We start from the raw sequence: 8,321 nt of genomic DNA on the forward strand, positions 1-8,321 counted from the left end.
CCAGGAAGAGGCTGGAGATGGGGGGACAGGGGAGAAGTGAGACAAGGAAGGGGCAGGAGACGGGGGATAGGGGAGAAGTGAGACAAGGAAGAGACAGAAAATATGGGGACAGGAGAGAAGTAAGACAAGGAAGAGGCAGGAGATGGAGGGAGAGGTGAGACAAGAAAGAGACAGAAGATAGGGGGACAGGGGAGAAGTGAGACAAGGAAGAGGCTGGGGATGGGGGGGACAGGGGAGAAGTGAGACAAGGTGGAGATAGAAGATAGGGGGACAGGGGAGAAGTGAGACAAGGAAGAGGCAGGAGAAAGGGGGACAGGGGAAAAGTGAGACAAGGAAGAGGTAGGAGACGGGGGGACCAGGGAGAAGTGAGACAAGGAAGAGACAGGAGATGGGGGACAGGGGAGAGGTGAGACAAGGAAGAGGCAGGAGACGGGGGGACCGGGGAGAAGTGAGACAAGGAAGAGACAGGAGATGGGGGACAGGGGAGAGGTGAGACAAGGAAGAGATAGAAGATAGGGTTACAGAGGAGAAGTGAGACAAGGAAGAGGCAGGAGACAGGAGGACAGGGGAGAGGTGAGACAAGGAAGAGGCAGGGGACGGGAGGACAGGGGAGAGGTGAGACAAGGAAGAGGCTTGGGATGGGGGGACAGGGGAGAGGTGAGACAAGGAAGAGGCAGGAGACGGGGGACAAGGGAGAGGTGAGACAAGGAAGAGGCAGGAGGTGGGGGGACAGGGGAGAAGTGAGACAAGGAAGAGACAGAAAATTGGGGGACAGGAGAGAAGTAAGACAAGGAAGAGGCAGGAGACAGAGGGAGAGGTGAGAGGTGAGACAAGAAAGAGACAGAAGATAGGGGGACAGGGGAGAAGTGAGACAAGGAAGAGGCTGGGGATGGGGGGGACAGGGGAGAGGTGAGACAAGGAAGAGGCAGGAGACAGCGGACAGGGGAGAGGTGAGACAAGGAAGAGGCAGGAGACAGGGGACAGGGGAGAGGTGAAACAAGGAAGAGGCAGGAGACGGGGGACAGGGGAGAAGTGAAACAAGGAAGAGGCAGGAGACGGGGGGCAGGGGAGAAGTGAGACAAAGAAGAGGCTGGAGATGGAGGGACAGGGGAGAGGTGAGACAAAGAAGAAGCAGGAGACGTGGGACAGGGGAGAGGTGAGACAAGGAAGAGACAGGAGACGGGGGGACAGGGGAGAAGTGAAACAAGGAAGAGGCAGGAGATGGGGGGGGGGGGGGCAGGGGAGAAGTGAGACAAGGAAGAGGCTGGAGATGGAGGGACAGGGGAGAGGTGAGACAAGGAAGAAGCAGGAGACGGTGGGACAGGGGAGAGGTGAGACATGGAAGAGACAGGAGATGGGGGACAGGGGAGAGGTGAGACAAGGAAGAGATAGAAGATAGGGGGACAGAGGAGGAGTGAAACAAGGAAGAGGCAGGAGACGAGGGGACAGGGGAGAAGTGAAACAAGAAAGAGTCAGGAGATGGGGGACAGGAGAGAAGTGAGACAAGGAAGAGGCTGGAGATAGGGGGACATCGGAGAAGTGAGACAAGGAAGAGACAGGAGATCAGGGACAGGGGATAGGTGAGACAAGGAAGAGGCAGGAGGTGGGGGGACAGGGGAGAAGTGACATAAGCTAGAGGAAGAGGACAGGGGAACAGGGGAAAGGTGAGACAAGGAAGAGGCTGGAGATGGGGACAGGGGAGAGGTGAGACAAGGAAGAGGCTGGAGATGGGGGGACAGGGGAGAAGTGAGACAAGGAAGGGGCAGGAGACGGGGGATAGGGGAGAAGTGAGACAAGGAAGAGACAGAAAATATGGGGACAGGAGAGAAGTAAGACAAGGAAGAGGCAGGAGATGGAGGGAGAGGTGAGAGGTGAGACAAGAAAGAGGCAGGAGACGAGGGGACAGGGGAGAAGTGAAACAAGAAAGAGTCAGGAGACGGGGAACAGGAGAGAAGTGAGACAAGGAAGAGGCTGGAGATAGGGGGACAGGGGAGAAGTGAGACAAGGAAGAGACAGGAGATCAGGGACAGGGGATAGGTGAGACAAGGAAGAGGCAGGAGGTGGGGGGACAGGGGAGAAGTGACATAAGCTAGAGGAAGAGGACAGGGGAACAGGGGAGAGGTGAGACAAGGAAGAGGCTGGAGATGGGGGACAGGGGAGAGGTGAGACAAGGAAGAGGCTGGAGATGGGGGGACAGGGGAGAAGTGAGACAAGGAAGAGGCAGGAGACGGGGACAGGGGAGAAGTGAGACAAGGAAGAGGCAGGAGACGGGGGGACAGGGGAGAAGCGAGAAAAGGAAAAGGGGGTGGGACAGGGGAGAAGTGAGACAAGGAAGAGACAGGAGACGGTGGCAGGAGACAGGGGCAGGAGACGGGGTGTTGGAAGGATGGAGATAAGCATAAGGAGACAAAGATAACAAGATATTTATAGAAGACAACTGAGGAGCGGAAGATTCTTTGGAGTAAAAGTGAGAGGGAGATAGGGAGAGGGAGAAGTACGGAGGAGAAGACAGTGAGAAGAATGGAAGGAAGAAGAGGGAGAAAGGGGTGGGGAGTAGGGCAAAGAAGAGGGTGAGAAGGAGATGGTCGAAGGGGAGAAGAGGGTGAGAGGGGAGATGGGAAATGCGAAGGGGAGAAGAGGGTGAGAGGGGAGATGGGAAGGGCGGAGGGCAGAATAGGAGGAGCGGGGAGAGGGGAAGGGCAGAGGGGAGAAGAGGGTGAGAGGGGAGCGGGGAAGGATCAAAGGGAGAATAGGGTGAGGCGATGGATGGAGGGGGGAGGAGGACGTAGGTGAGGAGGGTGAGAGGGAGGGGGGAAGGACGGAAGGTGAGAGGGAGGTGGGAAGGACAGAGGGGAGAGGAGGGGTGGAAGGACAGAGGAGGGGAAGATGGAGGGGGGAAGGACGGAGGGTGAGGAGTTGGGAAGGACAGAGGGGAGAGGAGGGTGAGAGGGAGGGGGGAAGGACGGAGGGTGAGAGGGAGTTGGGAAGGACAGAGGGGAGAGGAGGATGAGAAGGAGGGGGGAAGGACGGAGGGGAGAGGAGGGAGGGGTTGAAGGACAGAGGAGGGTGAGAGGGAGGGGGAAGGACGGAGGGTGAGAGTGAGTTGGGAAGGACAGAGGGGAGAGGAGGGTAAGAGGGAGGGGGAAGGACGGAGGGTGAGAGGGAGTTGGGAAGGACAGAGGGGAGGGGAGGGGGGAAGGATGGAGGGTGAGAGGGAGTTGGGAAGGACAGAGGGGAGAGGAGGGTGAGAGGGATGGGGGAAGGACGGAGGGTGAGAGGGAGGTGGGAAGGACAGAGGGGAGAGGAGGGTGAGAGGGAGGGGTTGAAGGACAGAGGGGTGAGGAGGGTAAGAGGGAGGGGGAAGGACGGAGGGTGAGAGGGAGTTGGGAAGGACAGAGGGGAGAGGAGGATGAGAGGGAGGGGGAAGGACGGAGGGTGAGAGGGAGTTGGGAGGGACAGAGGGGAGGAGGGTGAGAGGGAGTTGGGAAAGACGGAGGGGAGAGGAGGGTGAGAGGGATGGGGGAAGGACGGAGGGGGAGAGGGAGTTGGGAAGGACAGAGGGGAGAGGAGGGTGAAAGGACGGAGGGTGAGAGGGAGTTGAGAAGGACAGAGGGGAGAGGAGGGTGAGAGGGAGGGGGAAAGGACGGAGGGTGAGAGGGAGTTGGGAAGGACAGTGGGGAGAGGAGGGTGAGAGGGAGGGGGGAAGGATGGAAGGGAGAGGAGGGTTAGAGGGGGGGAAGGATGGAAGGGAGAGGAGGGTAAGAGGGAGGGGGAAGGATGGAAGGGAGAGGAGGGTAAGAGGGGGGGAAGGATAGAAGGGAGAGGAGGGGAAGAGGGGGGGAAGGATGGAAGGGAGCATACATAAATGCATCATAAGAGTTCATCTGTTTGGTTGTCCTTCATTAAGCTGAGATAGTACCGATCAGGGCATTACAGCACAGAAACTCCCATTGAAGTGTCCCGAATGGCACTATCTCGGTTGAATGCATAATGACGGGTTTCGACAATACACCCCACAGTGTGTGCTATCAGAGCTCTGTTTGGGGGGACCCGACTAATGGGGTGTCCGTCATGTTTCACCCTCCGCGTGACAATCCATTGCACCCCAAAATCAGCATCATGGAATAAGGTAAATGGGCGAGGTCCCGGGAGCCTGGCACGGAGCGCCCCTGGGGTCCCAAGCGTGGGAAACAGGATAGCGTGGAGGTATCTGGCAGTGAGCGGTGTCACCGTGAACAAGTGTTAATGTGTCCGGAATCCCTCCATCCTCACACTGCTCCCCCCCCCCCTGCTCTGCCACTGGTCCTCTGTGTGACCCTGAGCACTACCCCTGTCCTGCCTCTGTGTGACCCTGAGCACTACCCTATGCTCTCCTCTGCCTCTGTGTGACACTGAGCACCCCCTTCTGCTTTGCTTCTGGTCTTCTGTTTGACCCTGTTCACTTCCCCCGTCCTCTGCCTCTGTGTGACCCTGAGTACCCCGTCCTCTGCCTCTGTGTGACCCTGAATACCCCGTCCTCTGCTTCGGTGTGACCCTGAGTACCCCGACTTCTGCCTCGGTGTGACCCTGAGTACCCTGTCCTCTGCCTTGGTGTGACCCTGAGTACCCTGTCCTCTGCTTCTGCGTGACCCTGAGTACCCCGTCCTCTGCGTGACCCTGAGTACCCCGTCCTCTGCCTCTGCGTGACCCTGAGTACCCCCGTCCTCTGCCTCTTGCGTGACCCCGAGTACCCCGTCCTCTGCCTCTGCGTGACCCTGAGTACCCCGTCCTCTGCCTCTGCGTGACCCTGAGTACCCCGTCCTCTGCGTGACCCTGAGTACCCCGTCCTCTGCCTCTGCGTGACCCTGAGTACCCCGTCCTCTGCGTGACCCTGAGTACCCCCGTCCTCTGCCTCTGCGTGACCCTGAGTACCCCGTCCTCTGCCTCTGCGTGACCCTGAGTACCCCGTCCTCTGCCTCTGCGTGACCCTGAGTACCCCGTCCTCTGCCTCTGCGTGACCCTGAGTACCCCGTCCTCTGCCTCTGCGTGACCCTGAGTACCCCCGTCCTCTGCCTCTGCGTGACCCTGAGTACCCCGTCCTTTGCCTCTGTGTGACCCTGAGTATCCTCCTGTCATCTCCTCTGCCTCTGTGTGACCCTGAGTACCCCCCCTGTCCTCTCCTCTGCCTCTGTGTGACCCTGAGCACCCCCCTGTCCTGTCCTCTCCTCTGTGTGACCCTGAGCACCCCCCCTGCCCTGTCCTCTCCTCTGCCTGTGTGACCCTGAGCACCCCCGTCCTCTCCTCTGTGTGACCCTGAGCACCCCCCTGTCCTCTCCTCTGTGTGACCCTGAGCACCCCCCTGTCCTCTCCTCGGCCTCTGTGTGACCCTGAGCACCCCCGTCCTCTCCTCTGCCTCTGTGTGACCCTGAGCACCCCCGTCCTGTCCTCTGCCTGTGTGACCCTGAGTACCCCGTCCTCTGCCTGTGTGACCCTGAGTACCCCGTCCTCTGCCTCTGTGTGACCCCGAGCATCCTCCTGTCCTCTCCTCTGCCTCTGTGTGACCCTGAGCACCCCCCGTCCTCTCCTCGGCCTCTGTGTGACCCTGAGTACCCCGTCCTCTGCCTCTGTGTGACCCTGAGTACCCGTCCTCTGCCTCTGTGAGACCCTGAGCACTCCACCTGTCCTCTGCGTGACCCTGAGCACTCCACCTGTCCTCTGCCTCTGTGTGACCCTGAGCACTCCCCCTGTCCTCTCCTCTGCGTGACCCTGAGCACTCCACCTGTCCTCTGCGTGACCCTGAGCACTCCACCTGTCCTCTGCGTGACCCTGAGCACTCCACCTGTCCTCTGCGTGACCCTGAGTACTCCACCTGTCCTCTGTGTGACCCTGAGCACTCCACCTGTCCTCTGTGTGACCCTGAGCACTCCCCCTGTCCTCTGCCTCTGTGTGACCCTGAGCACTCCACCTGACCTGTCCTCTCCTCTGCCTCTGTGTGACACTCCCCCTGTCCCCTGCGTGTCCTTTGCTCACCTTAACCTTGCTCACTATTCTTTCAGACTAACCTCGGCTCTGCTGCTGCCGTTCCAGGTGACTGTGGACAGGGATTAACCCATTCCCTGCCACAGAGAGACCTGCAACGCAATGACTCACCCTTTCCCTGCCAGAGGCTGGCAGCGTGCCCGTTAACCCTTTCCCTGCCAGAGGCTGGCAGCGTGCCCGTTAACCCTTTCCCTGCCAGAGGCTGGCAGCGTGCCCGTTAACCCTTTCCCTGCCAGAGGCTGGCAGCGTGCCCGTTAACCCTTTCCCTACCAGAGATGGGTAGCGTGCATATTAACCCTTTCCCTGCCAAACGGGCATAGGGACCAGTAACCCTTTCCCTGCCAGAGATGGGCAGAGTGCCTCTTAACCCTTTCCCTGCCAGAGAAAAAACTCGGCGGCAACGTATCAACATCTCGAAATTGCAAAACTATTTATCCCCCCCCCCTCCCCCGAAACCTCCAGTTGGAAGCCCCCAAGGGGGTTTATTCTGGATAAAGCTGAGGCTATAAAGTTTTGCCTCCAGGGGGGGAGGGGGGGACCCTGATACTCTGGACCCCACCAGGCCTTCGCATGCTGAACCCCCCCCCCCCTGGTTCACTCACCCCCACGACAGGCTGCGTCTGCGTCCCCGCTGCGGTGATGACAATAGTCGGGCTGATCCCCCTTTTGCCTTTTATACCCTCAGCTCTGTGCCTTATTAGGGACACGTCCCCTGCCTAATTCTATTGTCGGCTCCCCTCCCGCCCCTCCCGGAACACCTACAATGCATTGTCCCTCACAAGAGGGGGGGGGGGGGATAACATGCGTGTGTTTGTGCGTGTAACACAATCCCTCCATGACACATGATTGTCTGCGGAGATGATAGTGACACAAAAAGCCCATTTTGCCATGTAAGGAGAGGCTGGGACCTCTTGATATTTCACACCCCCCCCTTCTCACTTTCCTCTGCTTGACCCCCGTGACCTCTCCCGGAGCCGGATTTAGGATCCACTTGTTGTGCAGATTCCTTCTCGCAGAACAATAGGGTGAGGGAGAGTGAGAGGGTTATTTTGGGGAGGGGGGCGGCCTTGAGCTGTCTGCAGCTGCACAGAGACACAAGGCAGGTGGCGGAGGAGAGGGGGGGGGTTCTCGCGTCCCCCCTCCTCACTCTCCCGAGCCCCTGCCCTTGTGGCTGCACCAAGTTATTTTGAAGGTGGGTGCCGAGATTCCGCACACGTCCGACGCTGTCCTCCAAGGATCAGAGACCCCCCCGCCCTCGGGACCCCAATACAAGGGGACGTTCTTGCTACCTACTCACTATATCTTGTTAGTAATGGTACCCCTCTATGTCCAGGGTAAAAGGGGCCCCCTTACGTTAGTTATCATACCTTATATATTTCCAGCTCCGTCCCCATGAAAAGTTGCACAGTTGTAGGTCTGTTGTGTAGGTTAACACTATCTAAGAAGCACAATGTAGGCAACCCACCGACGTCACCTACACGGATGTCACTGTATGAGGCTGAGCCTATAGAAGGACAGTCAGCGCTGAGCCGCGCGGACGCTCCGCGCTGAGCCCCGGCATCCTCAATCCGTGAGCGTCCGCAGGCGTGCTGAGGCGCAGGGATTTTCAGCCGACAGCTGAAACTGTTTCTGAGCGCGCTGTCGGCTGAAATCCTCCAATCAGAGTGAAGCAGCGTCAAGGCACCGTGACGCTTCACGGGCTATTGGCCCAGTGACCCGCCTCCCCCCGCCTCCTGATTGCGCAGACGAGCCTCAGCGTCAGCGCAGAGGAGCGCGGCTCCCCCCTCTATGGACGCAGCCTTATGTGAACAAGTACCAGGTGCACTGCGGGAGGTACGGGTTCATGCCACGAGAAATAGGAGATTGTCCTGTGTAGCTTGTAAATGTGTTACACTGCTGTAATCTGAAACACTGATTCAAAGTGTGTGTGTTCAAAGTGTGAGTGTGTTCAGTGTGTGTGTGTGTGTGTTAAGAGTCCTCCTAATGAAACGCGCGCCCGGAGATGAGAACGCCGCGGTCTGATCACGCCATCGATAACGCGCTGACCCAGCTGCCCCCGCACGATACGGATGAGATTTTCCGCCCTCCTAGCGACCGTCCTTTATCAGGACACATGTTATGGAAGCGTTTGGGACCAGAATCCTCTCTGTCTCCAGCTCTTTATAACGCGCGTCTCTGCACTAAACGCCATGTTGTAACGATGCGCGTGATGAGGTCATCACGCCGTCACCAATTCCAGAGAATATTTATTAGATCATCCAATCATTCTTCCATGTAGTAATCTCCTGTGACAGACCGAGAAT

General features: G+C 58.5%; 1 protein-coding gene across 2 annotated transcripts in view; it reads right to left on the reverse strand.

Moving 5' to 3' along the window:
• Positions 1-6,711, reverse strand: part of LOC142465136 (myosin-7-like) — a 39,147-nt gene extending 32,436 nt beyond the window's left edge. For both annotated transcript variants that reach the window (XM_075569079.1, XM_075569078.1), the window contains exon 1: positions 6,621-6,711. The gene's annotated coding sequence lies outside the window, so the exon portion shown is untranslated. The remainder of the gene's footprint in view (positions 1-6,620) is intronic.
• Between the last annotated feature and the right edge of the window lie 1,610 nt (positions 6,712-8,321).

This window comes from Ascaphus truei, chromosome 13 (assembly GCF_040206685.1).
Source record: "Ascaphus truei isolate aAscTru1 chromosome 13, aAscTru1.hap1, whole genome shotgun sequence".
Lineage (NCBI taxonomy): Eukaryota > Metazoa > Chordata > Amphibia > Anura > Ascaphidae > Ascaphus > Ascaphus truei.